The sequence below is a fragment of the Cyrtonyx montezumae genome, unplaced genomic scaffold, assembly GCF_038088225.1.
Source record: "Cyrtonyx montezumae isolate F1298 unplaced genomic scaffold, pur_monq_1.0 scaffold_10, whole genome shotgun sequence".
Lineage (NCBI taxonomy): Eukaryota > Metazoa > Chordata > Aves > Galliformes > Odontophoridae > Cyrtonyx > Cyrtonyx montezumae.
In genome coordinates, this window is record NW_027071826.1 from 42,849,833 (window position 1) to 42,869,510 (window position 19,678).

Here is a 19,678-nt window from a genome sequence, read left to right on the forward strand (position 1 = left end):
ATATAAAGTTTTGACACAGACACAGCATATTCTGAGTTATAATCTCACTGTAGGTAGCAACAGCAGTGTTTCTCGTAGCTGAAGATTAAATACATGCTTTGGCTGACCATCTGTTCAGGGCAGGGATCCACTCATTCAGGGGCTTCAGACAGCCCCGGTGCGTTGGTGGTGCTTACAGCGTTCTGTGAACAGGCCTTTCTATAATGATCCTGCTTGGATTCTGGGTGAGTGAGAAGAACATAGCTTTTTATTGTGCTTCAACTACTGGCAGCAATGAAGACTCATCTTTTCCTTTATGCTTGTGTCAGAAAACATGTATTATATGATGCATAAAATGTTTTACTTCAGGTATTCAGTTTTGTCCTCGGTGGTCTGTGTGCAGCACTCTGTGCTTGGCTCTTGTTTTTGACTCAGTGCGGAGTGTGGTGAGTGACTTGACTTCATGTAGCTTCATTACAGCACCTCAGAAAATTCTTGTAAGTGTTGGAGTCCTTTTGTTTTCATTAGAGCAATACGTATTAGCTGTAATGAATGGTCATTAGCAAGAGTGTGGCACCAACTGGACAAAATGATTGTGAATATGTGTATGAATCTCAAATTAGAGAGCTGTCTTAAATTGTGTTGTAATATTAAGTCAGAAGGGTGAAAGCAATTGGCAGAAACTGCTAGAGAAAAGTAAGGAAGGACTTCATAGTTTTTATTTGTGGGCCTGGTATGATTCTAACAATAAAACTGTTGGTTGGCAGTAGGGCTGTTAAAATACCAGTGGTCACTGAGCAGTTATCTCTGCAGTTTAATCTGCTTGTAGCATTTAGTATACTTGACCAAGTCTTGTATAAGACAGAAGAAAAACTGAAACAAAATGCTTTAATGAAGATTTTCTTGTATTTTTTTCCTCTCACTTCTTGAATCTTTTAGATGGGTTCTGTCTTGTGACTATCTTATCTGTATCTTGCTCTGTATGTATATGTATTTCTGTTTTGCTCTGTTTTCAAGTATGAGCAATAACTGTATAATGTACTGCCTGGTGTGGCCCAAGCAAAAACAGAATTTTCCATGGTTGGACATAATAAACAACAAATTATATCAAGAGGAGGTTTTTGTTCCCAAGATGGAGCAATGAAGTGAAATACCGTCTCCATTGTTTGTGAGTACTGAGGTGCAGAGACGTAAGGACTTGGTCCTGCTGATACTGACTTGCCTGTGTAACAGAAATGAGGAAGGGGAGATGAAGAACTGCATCTGTTTTCAGATTGATTTAGCTAATGCAGTGCAGTGAGATGTTACTGCAACTGACCTGGCACAAAACTTTCAAAAATCATTCAGATGCTGATTTCTTAAGCCATTTAGGGTCTCTTAACTGAGTGTAAAATACAAGTTGGCTTTTAAGTCAATCTTTGTTTCTACAGTAGTACTTAAAACAAACATACAAAACAATCTTCAATATATGCATGTCATTTTTCCAGGGCTCAGTGGTGCTAGCAATCATGTTAAAGCAGTTCATCCAGCAGTTCATGTAAGTTGGTTGAGGCAGCAGTGACATTGCAGCATAGTGTATAACTTTAGCATGTTTAATGTAACTACCCAGTATCTAGCTACTGGCTTAGACACTTTCTAAGCTTTTCTAACAAATATGCTTTGGAAAATGATCATGCCTGAAAGATGAGTTTGACTTCTGCATAGACCTCAAATAAACTTTCATTGTATTGACCCTCTTGTTACTGGGTTTGTGCGCTGGAGAGAGTTGCCTAAAGTGACGAAATTTTTGCAGGACTTGAGTAGGGCAGGGCAGCCAGTTCTGTAGTCCTGGGAGTGCACTGTGACAGGAGGAGGTAAAGTGTGTGTCTAACAGGATTTGGCTGGAACCAAGTTGGACATGGATGCTCACCCCCCAGAAAGGTATTCAGGCCTGAGATCATCCAGGGAATTCCAGTAGTAAGGCTGTCAGAAAACAGCTTCATGAAGCACTTGTTGAGATAAGAACTCTGGATGGTGTGAGTGCTGCTGTCCTATCCAGATAGATGTGAGTTTTGCTCTGCTTTACTCATGGACGCATTCACGTTCAGCACTGACTCCATTTGCCAAATACCATTGTTTTTATATTACTGCACAGCAGCTCTTCATTTGCTCAGTGCCTGCCATAGCTGCAGTAAGTTTTGATGTGGGTCCAGCAAGTGCATGTTACTTTTGTTATAGCTGGCTGTGCTCATAGCTGTTTCTACATTGTCCTGCCAGCAAGGGGGCCTGTGGCCAGATCCCCTTTGTGAGCAGGTGGAGGATCAGAACAAAGGGAATTGTTACAACTTGAGATAGAAAACTTTTATTTGGTTTGGTTGGTTTGGATGTTTGGTTTGGGAGAGCAGATGATATCTGGACTTGCCTCAAAACTGAGCATGTTTTGTTACAGCTCTGTGAAGTTACCACAAAGGGCGAAGATAAGATGGGTGTTATTTCTTCCCTGGAAATGCCATGGTAAAAAAAAAAAAAAAAATCTGTTGTAGTTCATTGCTGTAGAGATTTTTCTGGGAGCAAAGTATGTGTCTTAGTTTTGTTGCTGTGGATACGTGAAGATATCAGTCATCCTCAGTCACTAGCTTTTTTTATTTAAGTACAAAAAAAGGGGGAAGGGAAAGAAAAAGAAATACTTTGCAGAAATCTAAGCGCTGTGCAACTTGCAGTGCTGTGTCCTTAAGTGCTTCACTTGATTGATTGGGTTTGGGAATTAAATGACATATAGACTGCTGTTGTTGTCGTTAAAATTTCCTTTACCTACGCTGGTTTCTTTTCCTATCTTCCTTACTCCTTCATAGGTGCTGCTGAGGATTTGCTCAGGGTGTGATTGTGGGATGGCATTTACCTGACTGCTGCTCCCCATTGAGCTGGGTGCTTGCTGGGGTGTGTGTGAGGGCACTATGGGAGGGCTTGGTTCAGCTCTGCAGCATTCTGCTTGGGAAGGTCACTTCTGCCTTCCTATATGATGTGTTGTGGATTATCCCAGGGCAGCTTGACATGTCAGTGAGACTCAGTGTTCTCAGTCCTTCTCCTGCTCATAAAGATGACAGGGACAAACGCATGGAATATTGTGTTACTAGATGAGATATATCAGCTCTCTAGGAACTGGAATACCTCCTTTGGAAATACCCATGACATCTAGTTAAAGACAAGTGAGAGGCAGTTGGGTCTATCTAATGTATTTCAGTTAAACACCTGTCATGTTTTTAAAAACATTCTATGTTTCTGAAGCCCTGGAACAGTTTTAAGATAACAGAGCAGGTATTGAAATGGATGCATTTAAACAGTGCAATGTCTGTATTCATGTGTGAGTGTATATGAAATTAAATATCTTATCTGAAAAGAAACCTACTTAATGATGAATTTGAAATAATAACAAATCAAATCAAGACTTAAATTTTCTCTAATTGTTTAATAGCACTTGAATTAAAAATTATTAAACAGTGTAGGTTTGGTTAGGGCTTTAAAGGGAAAATAAGTGCTTGAACCACAGGAAATCAATAGCTTAATAGTCTGGAAAAAGAGTTTACCACAATATCAGGACAACTGGTGAAAGCAGCAGCCTATTCTGCAGGTGTAGGGACAATACTTGTCATTTAGGTTTTTCAGCAATTTCAGTTGTGCCAAGAGCAAATTCTCACACTATGAGATGGATTGGGAGTTGAAAATGCTGTATAGTTTGGGCCATAGAAGGACTGAAAAAAAAAAATAAAGTCAAGGAGCATGAGGTGCTTTACCAGAGTAATAAAGTCAGTCACATTTCCTTGCTTTCTTTCACTATAGATGGTACTATTTTAAATACAATTGTATGTGTAAGATCTGTTTTGATAAGCTTTCTTTTCCTAGTTAGGGTAGTTCAGGTAATAAAGTTGTTTAAAGTGATGTTTAAAAACATTTTAATTGGGTTTCAGTTTTCTTCCAAGAGCAGCTTGGCATATAGTGAAAGCTTTAAAAACAACCAAACCACCAATACTCCAATTCTTGTAAAAGGAGAAATCCAGCATTCATCTAAAAATGACACAGACTTGAATAATTGCATAACTCCGTAGTTGAATGATGCATCTTAACAAATTTGCTTACCAAACTCCAGTGTGTGGGGTTTTTTAAGCTAAACACCTATATTTTTGTAGTCACCAAGCAGGAATTTTCATACAATACACAACCTGAGTTTTAAATTGCTGATCTTATCCAAGGTTTTGTATTTTGGGCTTTTTAATCACTTGGGTATAATTAGTATCACTGAAGCTATTTATTATTAGTGTATGTTGTAGTAGTGCCTGAATTATGAATGAAGAGTCAGCACAGAAGGGGACCTGCTGCTCATGTGGGTCATAAGGTGCCCTGTGGTGGCTGAGGCTGGATGGCTCTGTGTCACAAGCAACTTTCTGGTTTGGTGCTGTTTCCTCTGGGTGTGTGTTTGTGTTTGCAGATTTGTAGCCATGCTTGTGCACGCCTAGGGAGGGGAGAATAATTGTGATGTCTGGGAAACTCAATAAATGATCTAGCACAGTACACTGGATTTCACATGATTATTTTGCACTCACTTTCTGGTTCCAGAGCCACCTATTTTATTCAATGATAACAGCACAGATAGCTTTAGGTTACTTGAAGTTACGCTCAATACAAAGATGCTGAAGAATCTGCTACTCTTTTGCTTCCCATGTAGGTTTGCCTACTTAGAGATTTGTTGGCCTTCTCAAGGTGCATGGGGACAGTCACATCCTACCCATGGGATGTATTGTTCAAGGCTGCCTCCATCTAGAGTGCCCAATGCATATAAGAACTTAAAGCCTCATCTTTCTGCTCTGTATGTGGGAAGTCTTATCCCCAGGAGAGGGAATTTTCTCATGAGTCAGACTGAGACAGGAGACAGAAAACAAGGATCACTGGTCTTGCATCTTTCAGTGCTGAGCACAGATGCCTTTGCTATCAGAAACACAGAACAAAAATACTTAACAAAACCCTTTCAAACGAATCTTCCAGGCCATGTAATTCTATCTGGGAATGCTGCTAAAAGATTAAATGTGTGACACATGGTTATGTTGCTTAATATGGTGTTGGAAAGCGTCTAGTATTACAGTAAGGCGTACAAAAAGAGGTAAAATATCTTGCAGTTGGCCAGCCGTCTAGCTGTACTCTGAGTCAGCTGCTTCTGAATAAACAGGAACTCTAGTCTATTTACTGATTTCTGTAACTGTCGTTGGGTAAAGCAAAGGTGAAAGAAGGATGTCCTCTGGGGTTTTAATCTTGGACAGAGGAGAAATTTCTTTAGTTGTACATAGATCTCAAAAGAGTATAGGATCACAGTTCATCAGTAATATTTGCAGCTCTGTGCTGTCTCTTGGCGCAGGGGATGTAGCTGTGAGCTGGAGCTTTATTGAATTTAGTGTTTACATGAGATTTTTTTTGGTGTCAGACAACCTTGGTAGCAGAAGCTCCTTTTCAGAAGACAGTACATTCATGGTGTGCTTGTGAGCACTAGGCAGAGTGCTTGAATAATGATCTGCTCTTTGTCTAACCTCTAATGAAAGTTCGAATGTTCTTGTCTATTTAGGAACTGAGATGCAAATATGTTATAGGCTGATATTATGGACCTTGTAAAGACCAACTCTGAAGAATAAAATCAATCCAGGGCACTTGGTAATGAGAGAAGCAGATGTTGTAGGAATACAATTGTCAAGGTTAATGCTGATGTAAAGAGCTTCCTTAGAAGCTTCCAGACTTTCCTTAGCTTCCTGTGGCTGACTTCTGGCTCTTGTTCTCAACCTGCTGCGAGGCTGAAGTGAGTGTCAGTATTTAATTTTATATATGTTGTTATGTTTCTATGTCTGTGCATGTAAAATATAATCTCTATAGATTAGAACAAACAAAGCAAACCAAAATACCCAACACATTGGGGTTTCCCTGAGGGTTAATTTACGTGTTGAAACTTGAGGATATACCAATGCTTATCTGTCAGCTTTGCTGTTTTTTTGAGTACATGGTGGTGGGCATGAGTATGGGGGAATGATGCATACTGTGGTCTTTGGTGAGGCTGAGGAGATACTTTGCTTCAAGCAACAGGAATTGAAGGAAGAGATTCCAGACAAACAGAATGGTACCAAGGTGCCAAGTGGAGTTTTTGTTTGAGGAGGAGACAGTGTGGGCAAAAAATGCAAATACTTGCAGTGGGTGATGGTGAGGAGGTGATACTTGCCAATGCTTATTTCTGATAATTTTCTCTTAAAAACAAAAGCAGGTAGTGTTCATATCTGTTCTAAAAGATATTTCCCACAGCCTCTTGTGTGTAGTAGGATTTCACAGAACAGCTGTTTTCTTTTTTGTCAGCTTCTTTGTGTTGTGATGCAAAAGTACGGGTTGTCAGCATCCCAGTACAGCTGCAGAAATGGCAGAGACTGGAAACTGCCTCTTGGCACTGGCTGCCCTCATGTGTGGTGTTAAGATTGTGCATGTTCCCTTCAGGACATGGAAGCTGGGTTGCTTGGTCTGTGCATGTCCTGTGCTCCATTGTGACGGAAATCTGATCAATTTCCTTTCCCTGCTCTTCCTGGCAATATCTAGCTCTGGACATCTATGGGAGCACAGGCAAAAAAGTCACTGTGTAATACCTCATGGGAAGAGCTACGTAGTAAAGCTTTCAACTCCTTTCTAGGGCCGTTAGCGCTGTCTGCACTGGTAACAGTTCTGTTTCTCACAACTGCTGCCCCAGTGGGTGCAGCTGGACAATTGCCCGGTTATGGGTATTCCCTTGAGGTGTATAGGGAGAGTGAAAGTGGTGGAGTGGTAGAATTGGTTGATTAGGCAAATGGCAAATTCTGATTTTTAAATTAGAAAAATTTAAACTTAAGTAATGTTAGCATGTTATGCTACTTAGCTTCTCTGAATTGCCAGGTTCGCTCTTTGCCCTTGAGCATTCCAGTAATTAGCAGTAAACTGGACAGTGGTAGGGAATTAACCAAAAAATGTTCTGCATATAGGAACTAGGTTTCTTGTCTGATGTGCAGAGAAACACAGCTATCAAGAAACAGCCCTCCTTGGGTCATAGCAGTCCTCTGTAGCTACGTGTCTGACAGAAACTCAAAGCAATGTCCAGGGAAGAGCACAAAAATGTAAGGGTGTTTCAAAGTAAGAAAACTAGAGAGCAGCAGGGCTCTTGTGTAGCCCAGGGTCTCTCAGATTCTAGAAAGCTGAGCTGTCTGTGGCAAGTCTGTAATCAGACAGTTTGAATTTGGGCATTAGGACTTGATTCAGCCTGTCTTGCAAAGCTATAATTTCCTCACTTAAGAACCTGTGAATTGAGCCTGAAGAAATCCCAAAAACACTTAGGAGTTGTCAGACTTTTCCCTTTAGATGGACTGCAGGTTGTGTGGTGTGCATCAGACAGCCAGGAAGCGTTTAGCAAAGGCCAGGACAGAGAGATTAAACATGTGCCTCTGGTTTCTGCAACAGGATGTCTGGTGTAGCTGGCTTAGGAGGGGAACAGTGTTGCACTAATTGGAGTTATACTGCAGCTGACATTCCTGTTATTATTCACTTAATGCTTTGAGGCCCTGTTGTGCTCAGCAACGCATAATAAATAAATATCTTGCACAAGATGATCCCTGGATTACCCCTGGAGAAAAAAAGGAAAGTGACCTGAGAATGAAAGTGGAGATGAGGGCAGACAAAATGTCTTGCCTGGAAGCATACATACAGTGGATTGCTGGCTGAGAGAGAAATGGAGCCCTAGACTCTCTGCTTGTGGTGATGAGACCTTTGCTGAAACTACAGCCACCTGGGCTCATGCCTTGGATAGGACTGTATGTGCACTGACTGGTGTATTCAGAGGAAGATCTTGAATGTCTTCTGGACTGGAAGAGTAGATTTATAAGGAACATACTACTGAGACCACCTTACTGTACCACTCCTGATGGCATCAGCAACCTCTTTGAGGAATCGGGGTTAGAGGCTGAATACTCTTTCATGACCTAGTTTTCACTGACACTGTTTAACAGGCATGATGGAGATGTGGTGATACTGGGTTTTATGTGACCACATGGACTTATTGGAGACAGATAGTATTGTGCCTGTGCTTCTGCACCTTCTCTGCCTTAACTCTAGAGCTGGTCGTGGACTGTGCTGAAAGCACATGAAACTGGAATACAGATAAAGCTTCTGAGACATGCTGTGCTTACTCCTGCAGTCCTATACAATGACAAGATGGGGGCAAGATGTGATCTTGTTCACCTGTGCCTGTGAATTTAGTGTAGCATACTCACTAGGCATGCAGATGAATGGTCAGACTGGGCCAGGTCAGTAGTCTGTCTAGCTTGTTTTCTCATTCATAGTAGCAAGGCGTGCTTGTTGAATCAGTCAACGCCAGCCAACAGTAGTAATGGGGAAAGAGGAATTTGTTGGTATCCTTATTACTTCTAACTTGCTCTCGCTTGATGATTGGATTTGTTTTTCTAGGAAGAATCTTTGCTGTTATGAGTCACTCTGGCTTATAAGGATTTAGCTTTTAGCTGTCTTTTGCCTTATAAGGTGATGTTGCTTCTGGTATTTGTCAAGTTTAAAAAAATATTTGTAATCTAAAAATTGTCAGGCAGCTTTCCTCAAGAAACACTTGATATCCACTTCCTTCATTCTTTATGGGTTGTTTTTCTTTTTTTCTTTAGAGGGAGAGGGAGATTGGAAAGGGAAAAGAAAACAAAAACAAACCAAAATAAGGCAACATCCAGGGAATGTATTACTGATGCTCCTTTGGGGACTGCTTGATTTATGTGGCAGTGAAATGTCAGACAGCAATGTTCCTGCACATACCAGAGATTTAGCTTGCTTTCTATTGTGCTGCATTTCTAGACCATCAGGAACTTAGTGGCATTCAATACCTGAGGTGGTGAGATCTGGGATTCTGTGTTTTATTTGGTTTCAGGGGTCACATTAGCAAACCAATCACAGTCTATCAATAGATCAAATGTTTTTTTCAAATGGGGGGAAGGGGGAATTTGCAGTCTTTGTTGTCAGGAGGGATGTCAGTGTGTTTATAGGAGCTGGGTTTAAACCTTAAGTAGGTTGCAGGGGTGCTAACTGCACTGTGCTTAACTAAAAAATCTCTGCAGTTCTAAACTTAACATTTAACATACATCAAAATCCCTGTGGCACAAAACAGTAGTGTAATTCATCATCTGCTGTACTGTGATAAATCTGCAATGGATGAGGAAAAACTTTTGTTTTTAAGAAATCTGACCATTCTACAGACCTTACTATTACTTCTGGAGGTGACACTGAGCCACTGATATTGCATCTGAATATTACTAAGTATTTGAGTATAGCTATAACCCTGTGTGATGGTGGTGTTGTTTTTCTCTGTGCAGCATAGTTTTGGGGAATTTGACTATTCCCATTTGGAAGATGCCTTTTATTTATGGTCATCTGCAGCATATGCCACCCTCATTGATCAGAGCAAACTCAAATGATTAGAAGAGTTATCACTGTCACTTCCTGTGGCCTTCTCCTTGCACAAGAAACTTAAGCTTGTCCTCTTTTCTGAATGTTTTCTATGTGTTTTTCCATGAGGGCAACAGCTTTTTTCTTGGGATACTGGTGGGACTAAAGCAGATGGTCTTATACAGACCCTTTCTACCTGGACTTTCCTCTGTATGCCTGGCATGCTGTATGTCTTTTACCATTGCGCATTCACACACTTCATTAGTTTGTGTTATTTTCTTAAGAAAAGGTAACCTCTTTAGCTGCTTTTAAATTGTGTATTAGAAGCATTCAAGAAGAGCTCTCCAGTAAGTCAATCATCATTTGGTGACTTGAGTTTCATTTTAGTGATGAACTTGATAGAGACTGAAGAATGTGTGAAGTAGTACACAGGGGAGGGGAAGAGCATTGTGAAGTAGGCAGCTGTAATCCTGGGTTGAAAGGTGGTCCTGACATAACTCCTCATCACTGCATGCCTGTTTTACTCATAAATGTGTTGTTTTGTCACTTGCAGAGGCATCGTTGAAGGGCTGGCCATTATTGCTGTGGGAGATCAAACGCTACTTCCAACTGCACCGCGTGTATCATCTGTAAAATCACTAGTCACAGTGAGTTTCTCTTATATACTGTATTTTTCCCAGTGAAGATTTATTAACTGTATTCTCTAAAACTTGTCCATTCACTTTACTACCACAAAAAAATTTTTATTTACCAGATTCAAGCCAAATGGATATATAACACTTGTCCTTCTCTGACTGGGTTCTCAGTACTGAAAAACTCACCTTTCATGGCTACCTGCACACCTTGTACTGTGGCCTGGGGTACGAGGATGACAGATGACTATATACTTCTGTTGTTCTGGTTATTCATCCATAGACTGAGATGAGAATTGGGTAAAATATTCTGTTCCTCGAACAGCTTCTGAAGGAAAAACTTTTTTAAAATGAGAGAAAATTGTTCAGCCAAAGGAAGTTGAACTGCTCTGTTAGTTGCAAATGCCAGAAGCAAGCACATCATATGCTGATAACTATAAGCAGTGATGGGAGAAAGGAGAGGGTGTTTTGGTACTGGAGTGTTCACAAGTTTGTTGTTAGATGCACTCTTAAAACAAGAGGCTGGAATTTTCTTCAGGGCTGTAAGGAAGCTGACTGATTCAGTGCTATTTGGATACCACATGAAAATTTTTACTCCATTATTTTTTTAACATCATTTCTACCTAAACAAAATACTGTGAAGAAAATGCTTTCCTGGTCCTACCAGTGATATCTGAATGTCCACTTAACTGTCTGATTTTTTTGGTCAATAATTCCCTTCTATCAGTAACTTACAGCAGATTCAGGTGATCTCTTTTGATGTTTTTCACTGCTGAAACTGACATAATGATTGTTTGCAAAGCAGTCTCTGATTTTGTATCTTATATGGGGAGTTTATCTGCACAAGTAGAAGGACAAGAGTAAATCTAGGCCTATGCAAGTGTTTGCTCTAAGATAAACATGAGGACTCAGTGAACAGAAAAAAAAAGTTAAGTGTTTGAGGGAGCTTAGGACACTTGTGCAATTAAATACCACTGAGTATTGAGGTGGCACAGATTTTTCGATTGAGTAAAAGGGAAGTACTTGTGCTCAGAAAACTGATTTTTCAGAGAAATAATGACAACAGCAGGAGGAAACAACATTTTAAAAGGAAGGGCCCCACAATTTCTGAAAGGATATAGGAAAGAGAATTGAACACAAGTGTGTATTACTAGCCTCTGTAAATACTGCTGATGCATAAATTACATAAGAAAATTCTTTTATTCAGTTTCCATACGAGCTTTTGTTTGTTTGGAAGGACAGAGCTAGTTTGCAGCATATATAGTAAAGAACAATTATCTGGAATTTAATATTGAGCGGAAGTAATAGTTTAATCAAAAGTTGTTAGAAATTAGACAGAGGTAAAGGAAATGCAACTGCTCAAATGGAAGACTGCTTCTAGTGCTGTAAATGTCCTCTAAGATGCATATTTTACATATTAGGAAAATTGATCAAGACCATTGTGTACCTTGATTTGGTGCTATTTTTCCTGGTCATTATGATCCAAAGTCAGCTTTTCAAGTTCTGCTGCTTGTTCTGTGATCAAGAGCAATGGAGTTTGTGTTGGTGTGATGGGGGTCTCTGATAATGTGTGAGGTGGTTAGTTTGACTCCTTTTTCCTTCTGGTTTAACACAATGCAGAAGTAAGTGCTTTAATTGCAAGAAATTGAAAGGTTGTGAGAAGCTCAATTTCTGCATTCTCCTCTGAGATTGTCTAGTAGTAAATCTGCAGATGAACTTTACCTCTGCTAAAAGTAGCATGATCTTGTTGCTGAGGCTGTATATGATTGTTTCCTTTTTTTTCTTCCTTTTCATGATGAGGAGAGAAGACTGTGTATAGATGGGAAGTGAAGGGAAGGTTGCATACCATGTCAGTGATGCTGAGGTGTCAGTATGACATCCTGACATCCACTGTCCCCCTCTGAGTGCCAGATGTATCTCATCTCCCCACATGAAAATTCCCATTTCAACCTGCGACAGCAGAGGGTGCAAACAGCTCTCAGGCTCATGTTCATGGGGCTTCATTGGAGTGCTTTGCCTTGTGTCATCATATCTGCTTAACTCAACTGTTCTCGCTGTCGTGTGTTGGCTTCACACTGAGTTTGTAGGGATGACTTTCACCTTTGCTTTCCAAATGTCACTGCTCTTTTCAGGGACTGATTACTTCATAGTTGCACAACCTATCTCAAAATAGATTCTATCCCTCGTGTGTCAATGAGTAGGATCTTGATAGGATTGGCAGCTATAAAACATTCCCTCTGAACTCTGAGATGAAAGCAAGCCATTTCCTTTTTCCTTCCAGAGATGTTTGGTTTCTTGGTGGGTTTTCTTTTTTCTTTTTTTTTGTTTTAGTTTTTTTAATCTAACTTACATCAGATACCATAGCAGTATCTCTGGCAGTGTGCTGTGATACTTCATGCTATGGGAAACTGAGAATGAGGAAATGAAAGGCAGTTTCATCAAGAGGCTTCAGTCTGTGTTGTTGGGATGGTACACAGGACTCCTATGGCATTACCTGAATCTCAGTGGTGATAAAGTGGGAAAAGGAATAGGGTGTAAAATCGAGTTAAAGCTTACATGTTAAGGTTGCAAGGATGCTCCTTGGGGTTTGGTCTGTTTACTTACTAATGATGTGACGCATGGAACAGAGTAAAGAGATCTGTTTGGCTCTGTGCTGCAAAGATGCATACCAGCCTTACTTTGGCTCCCAGCCTAGGGTGAAAAGGATAGCTGATCACGTGCTCTTCCAGTGTTGACAGTTATTACTGTAGGAGAGAGATATGACTTGGGTCTAAGGCAGGGATAGCTGTTAGTGCTTTTTAATGGGAAGGTAGATTTTAGGAGATAATGTAATTCCTGTTCCATAGGGAAAGGAAACACTAATAATTTTTTTTGTGTACTTTCTCGTAATTTTTTTCTTCAACTTTAACTCCTAACAGTGTTGCTGCATCCTAAAGTATACGGTTAGTTAAAAATTTTTTATTATATTCATGGTTCATCCCATCTCATAAGCTGTTTCTCTTCATTCCAGAGCCAGCTACCTTAGAAAATGCAAGGAAGCAGGCTGTTCTGCAGAAACAACTCTGTATTTGCTACTTCTGAAGGTGTTTGGAAGAACTGAACAAGAAAGCAGTTTAGGAACTTGGAGGGTAGATTAATTGCATTCCTGTTTCAGGCTGTTTATTCATAGTTTTAACTTTAAGGCCAAAAGAACTATTTTTAGCTTGCCTTTTTTCCCCTCCTTATTTACCCAAACAAATGTCTTTATCAGAGGAGAGGGTGGAGTTGGAAGGAAGGAAGGGTGGAATTGCAGTGCAGTTAAATCCATTTCAAGATCATCAGCGCACTATTTCATTTTTACATTACAGTTCTGAGTACACAAGAGTTGCTTTATGTTTTCTAGAGAGCGAAGCTTTGTGTGCAAAAGGGGAGTGTGAGAGCTTCTGAGGCAGTGAGATGGGATGGAAAGCTTATGACTTCTGCTGGGTTTTCTTCTTCTCTGCGTGGTTTTTTTTTTTTCTGATTAGCTCTATGAGGGCTTTGTTTGTTATGTCCAAGGAAAGGTGTGGCTGGGTGGTAGTTAGCTATCGTAGCTCCTAGCGCTGCAAGATACAGGCCGTTTAGATGTTGCTGAGCACATATAAAGCAGAAGGGACTGCTGAATCTGAGGCCTGTTGACCTGATATGTAAAAAGAAGTGCAAATCCTTTGATATTGACTGATAACTTTGCAGCTAGTGCTGTCTGGTCAGTGCTGAGTGCTGCTGCTTCGTTTCCTTGAATCTCTTGGAATTTAATGCTGTTTCTTCAGTTGTGCTGTGAAGGTTTCCCTCCCTTTGTTGAGAGTTGAGTGATTGTTCCAGCAAAATATTTGTGAAGTCTTCCACTGTTAGTAAGAACGGAGAGCTGCTCATGTTGTCCTTTATGAGTGTTCAGGCCACTCAGCACTGCATCCTAAATAATTTTTTCTTAATATGTGTTGACCCTGTTGTGTGTTCTCCTGCCCTGCTGGAGGACTGGTGAAGAACAGAGGTTATTTGAGTCTATTAAAAAATACAAACCCCGAATATTTACTTTTTTTAGAAATAAAACAAATCCTTTCTTGTGTACCCCCTGCCTTGCCATATCACAGGGTTCCACTTTTCCTCTTGCTGCTGTTTCTGGACTCTATGTATGAGCTGGAAAAGACAACCTGACTTTTCAAGCCTTAGTCCTGGGGAAGACTCCCTGCTGCTGAAGATGAACATGAGACAGGAGCCCTTTCATCAGACTCTCTGGTTTTCTTAGCTGCTTTCTTCTAGTGTTCCACTTCTCACACTGGGAGGCTGCTGCAGAGAACAACTGCTCTGTACTTGCATTTTTTTGATCTCTAGTACAGAACTGTCCAGAGTTATCTTATCTCACTGCTGCACCAGGATTACTCTATGGGTTAAACAGCTCTTTGTTTCTTGCTTCTTCTCCCCCTTCCCCAAGTTTATTTTCACCAATCCTGTCCTTTATCAGGCAGTGTTCTATCAACTTAAACAAGCCAAGCTCTCCTGAGATAGACCTCTTATTCTTAGCAGTGCTTCTGTACACATTTCTCATTTCAGTTAATCATCTGACTTGTAGTGTGACAACTTCTGTTCACAATGAGTGCGTGGGAAAGGTCTGCTTTCAAAACCACTAATTTGAGCATCTAAATGTCAACTGTGATTTAAGCTTGATCATGTATTCGAGAAAGATCTTCTGGTCTAGCTTTGAAGACATCAGTAATGGGACTCTTTCCACTTTGGGAGAGTTCTGTCAATGGTTACTTTGATGTTTAAATAGGTACCTTAATTTGAATAGGCTACATTTTGCCACTGCATCTTGAAATGCCTTTCTTTGATAGTTTACTTCAGGCTTTTATTTATTCAGAAATCCAATTTTCTTGAAAGTGCTCTTTTATTTGTAGCATATGTAAAGCAATTAGTAAATTGTATGGATCCAAATTTCAGAATCTGAGCACTCCCTTTTCAAGAAGAAGGTCCCTATTGAGGTATTTTTCAGTATCCAAAAATGGTTAAACTATCATCTTCCATCTCTGAATGACACTGGGCACTGCACCAGTAAGAGTGTATGCAAAGAATGAAAATAAAGTCCATTATTTATGACCTCTCTGAGCTTCCCTGGCTTGTTTGGGGAAAGTGAAACTACTTGGAAATACTTTGCCTCCCCCTGGATTTCTGACTTCTTTGAAGGTTGTCTTGATCTTTGTGAATAATCTTTGGCTTATACGTTTGATTTCATGCCAGCAAACTAAATCTTTCTATAATGTGCATTCCTTCAGAGTTTGTATATCATGAAGATTTGAGGGATTTCTCCCACTGTTCTGTGTAGTGCCATTCCTGTTCATCTGGCATGGAAGAACAGCAGGATGTAGTTCTGAGCAAGGCACCGACTGTCATGCACAAAGTCAGGGTTTGTTACCTGGCAGTGCTGCAGGCCCTCTGCCTGTCTGAGGGCAAACTGCACAGTTCATTCCTGTACCCCCCTTTAAACTAGGGATAGTGACATTTGGACCAGCTGAGAGACTGTGCTTTCCTAAATGCTTGTGGTGACATGTTCTCTCTGACTGCTTAGTTATAGTGTTGGTAGTGCAAAGTTACCAGTGCAGATCAGCTCTTGACCCCTGTAACCTACCTGAAACCAGTAGTGAAATCGTACTTGGAGATTGGCGGTCAATGGTTTGTTGTCCAAATGGAGATTGTTGACAAATAGTGTCCCACAGAGGTCAGAGTTGGGACCACTGCTCTTTAACATCTTCTTCAGTGATATCAACAGTGGGATCAAGCACACCCTCAGCAAGTTTGCAGATGACAGCAAGCTGAGGAGTGGGATGCTATTTAGAAAAACCTAGGCAGGCTTGAACAGTGGGCCCAGGTGAACCTGCAATCCCTGCTATTAGTACAAGCTAGGTGGGGATGTGTGGATGGAGCACAGCTCTGTCAAGAAGAACCCAGAGGTACTGGTGGATGGGAAGCTGGATGTGAGCCAGCAATGTGCCCTTGCAGCCCAGAAAACCAACCATGTCCTGGGCTACATCAAAAGAAGCAGGGCGAGGGAGGTGATCCTGTCCTTCTACTCTGTCCTTGTGAGACCTCATGTGGAGCACTACGTCCAGATGTAGAGTACTCAGTACAGGAGGGATATGGACCTGCTGGAGAGCATCCAGAGAAGGGCCACAAAAATGTCCCAAGGGATGAATCATCTCTGTGAGGACAGGCTGAGAGAGGTGGGGCTGTTAAACCTGGAAAAGGCTTCGGGGAGATCTGATAGAAGCCTTTCAGTATCTAGAGCTGATGAGGAGGGAAGAAGGAAGGGGACAGACTCTTTAGCAGGGTCAAGGAGAAATTGTTTCAAAGTGTAGGAAAAGATATTTGGATTGGCTCTGAGGAAAACTTTCTTTTGCAGTAAGAGTGGTGAGACACTGGAACAGGTCATCTCGAGAGGTGGGAGAAGCCCCGTTCCAGAGACATTCAACACCAGACTGGATGGATGGGGCTCTGAGCACCTGGTCTAGTTAGGTTTCCTTGTACATTGCAGGGGAGTTGAGCTAGATTGCTTTTAAGGATTCCTTGAAACTCAGGTATTTCTGATTCTATATAGCTGAGCTTTAATTTCTTACTGTTGAGAGTTTGTAAGGGTGCTAGTCATCAGTTTGTCCTAAAATTACCTGAATGCCCTACACCTGTTTATTGTAATCTTAATGGATATAAGCTACCTTCAAGGTTGTAATGAAAATCCTAGCATGGAAAAATGAATTTTTTTCCTTCTTATTCTTTTAGAGTTTTGGTCCACATTTAAATGACTTTGGCAAAATACTTCCAAGCGTTTAACTTTTGTGGTCGTAGTTCTATTTATAATAATTAAATTCTTAGATCATTACAAGCTTTTGACTAGAAAATGCCTGTGTGCTCATCCTGCTAGATTGCTCTACCAGCCTACATATACAGTTTATCTGATATACATGCTAAGAAAGCACCCCATCTTTAAAAGTATTCATCTTCTCTAACATGGCAGCCATCCTTGTGCCCTGGGCATCTTTTGTCACAAAGTCAGCTATTAAAATAACTTGCCGTACATCCTATTGTCCTTGAATAATTCTTCGTGTGTACAATTATAGTCCCTTCTAGCTCCTTTCTCTTCATGCTTTTAGGGACAGAAAAAAAAGCCTCTTATGCTTTTAAATGTATTCTTCTCCTGCTATATAAAATGTAGTGTTAAAGTTCGTTGTGCAGTTCTCTTCTAGTCACTTGCTGCAGTCCTTTACAAGTACAATTACATAATTTATATGAATTCAGAGAGAGAAAGTTGAAGATGTCTGTATCAGCCTATTTTTTTTAATCCTCTGTGGAAGCTTGGAAAATTTCAGGGAAAGTAATAGGCATTTGAAATTGAAGTTTAGATTGGCCTGTTTCTCACATATTCCAGATGTTTCTGGAGTCCTCTTGACTTTCATTGGTAGGAATAATCTCCCAGTTTTAATAATTAACTGCTTCTGGTTTATGAAGCAGTGTCTGCATGGCTATTTGTCCTTCACAAAGCTGGTGGTCAGTGTCTGGTTTACTTTGAATTGACCCTCTATGTTTAATTTAAAATATGTCCAGGGAAACAGCCTCCTGTTTGCAATTCAGTCTGAATAAGATTGATGTTTGCACCACAGAAACATTCATGAGCTCTAAATAGCAAGCAACTCATGATATGTAAGTGGTGTACAACTCCAGAACATGAAGATGGTCCTTCATATATTCCTCACTGGGATAAAATTACTGCTGCATTTACAGATACTCCTGCCTCAATAGACATGTCATGCTCACTGTGCCCAGCCATTCAAGAGGAAAGGAACACAAATATTGTACAAACACTCGTGAGAGCTGTACTTCTGTGTGCACAGCACAGTTAACCTCTATGTAAAGGAGATATCTAATGCTCTCAAGATGCTATCATGCACTCCAGAAGGCTTCTTGTCCTAAGCAATATGAGGAGGTGTTATCCAGCGATGGGTTGCTGGTATCCTGGTGAATGTGACCCAGTTCTGGTTGTGATTTTTTTTCCTGGGAGGCCCTTACAAGTCAACAGGGAGAGGAACTGTGGGCTTCATGGATTGCTTTTGCTACCTGCTTCCAACCAAAAGTGCCGTGTAGCCTAAGAGAGTGGAAAAGGGATGTCCAAGGTCCTTCAGTTGGGGGTCTGGCCAATGAGTGCTGTATGAGCTCTTCTGCTGGGTCGTAGATTTGGATGTTTGCAGTCTACGTCATTAAGTTATATTTTAGGACTTGCTTTGTTCACCTATTTTTTTTTAAGTTATTTTAACAGAAGCTGGGGCTTATCTTCCCCTTTGCACCTGGAAGCTGCATTTGAACCCAGGATTAAAAGCTGAGGGACAGTCCTGCTGATGTGAACTTAAGGGAGAATTTTGAAGAAGCAAAACTCTTGTCTTGAGAATTTTCCTCTGATCGCTCTTTTCATGCTTCTGAGCATCACTCAAGTGCTGCTTGTATTAATCTGCAGACTCAGGAATATAGTGTAGCTCTCATTTGCATTTTGTGTGTTTGAAAGGCTATCTCTGCAACTGTAAAGGCTACATCTTGATTCGTTTTAATTGGTATCATAGATTGTGCAGAAACTCAGGACTTTGCATTCTCTAGAGTAAAATTTCCACTCAGCACAGTAAGTGGATTCATTTTTGCAAACCCCATGTCTGTATTTGAATCTTAAGTTAGGTGCTGCGATCAGTTTGATGCTCAGTGAAATGAATCCACCATTAGGTTTAAGTATCTAGAGGCTAGCTGTCTGCATTTGACTGAGTTATATGGGCTCATCTTCCAGCCAGTAAAGAAAAATAGATGTTTTGGGATGCAGTTGATCTGACCCCTTTTTTTTAGACAACTGCTTTAGAGTGAGATGCATTCTACCCTGGAATTGCTTATTTCTCTGTCAGCTCTGGTGGCGGTCCACATAACTAGTACAGGAGTTCATGTCAACGTTTGCTCAGATGGATCCTTTATCAAATGCATACTTTTTTAAAAATTTAACTTATTAGGTGTTTTCAGTAAAGCATTGTCCCTAACCAGCAGACATATCCTTGTACCAAGGAACAGTCTGTGTACTGTAATTTCTTCTGTTTTAATTCTCTATCTCTCTATTTAGTGACTGAAAATTTTTCCACTGTGACAGGGGCATTGCCTTCAGAAAGCTCATTTATCTACACAAATACATTCTGTGGTATTTTTCCACTACTGCTGGCCTTTTGCTTATCTATCTTAGAGCTGGATTAACTTCAGAAAGGCGAAAGTGCCTTGTATAGAACTTTGAGGCACATTTATTTCTTTGACCAGTAAATCAGTATCATAGTTCCCTGGGGACTGGGAAAGAGGCATATTATGCTGGAGTTGTACTTCTGAGTCTACTTTCCTAAACGCTGAATTTCCAAGGAAAGGTATAAATCTTTTGTGATAGAGAAGAATCTATATGAAACAGTTTTCAGTAGCCTTATTCTCTTCGTGTTTATGCTTTGTCTCTCTTTTCTGTCTTCCTCTCTTTCTTTGGGAGCTACAGTATATTAGCGTCCTTTGAGGTAAGCATAACTTCTTTGTCACTGTAT

The 19,678-nt window shown here is 40.5% G+C and overlaps 1 protein-coding gene across 3 annotated transcripts in view; it reads left to right on the top strand.

Moving 5' to 3' along the window:
- Nucleotides 1-19,678, top strand: part of TSPAN4 (tetraspanin 4) — a 390,158-nt gene that overhangs the window by 52,206 nt on the left and 318,274 nt on the right. For all 3 annotated transcript variants that reach the window (XM_065755129.1, XM_065755131.1, XM_065755130.1), the window contains exon 2: nt 9,995-10,088. The gene's annotated coding sequence lies outside the window, so the exon portion shown is untranslated. The remainder of the gene's footprint in view (nt 1-9,994; nt 10,089-19,678) is intronic.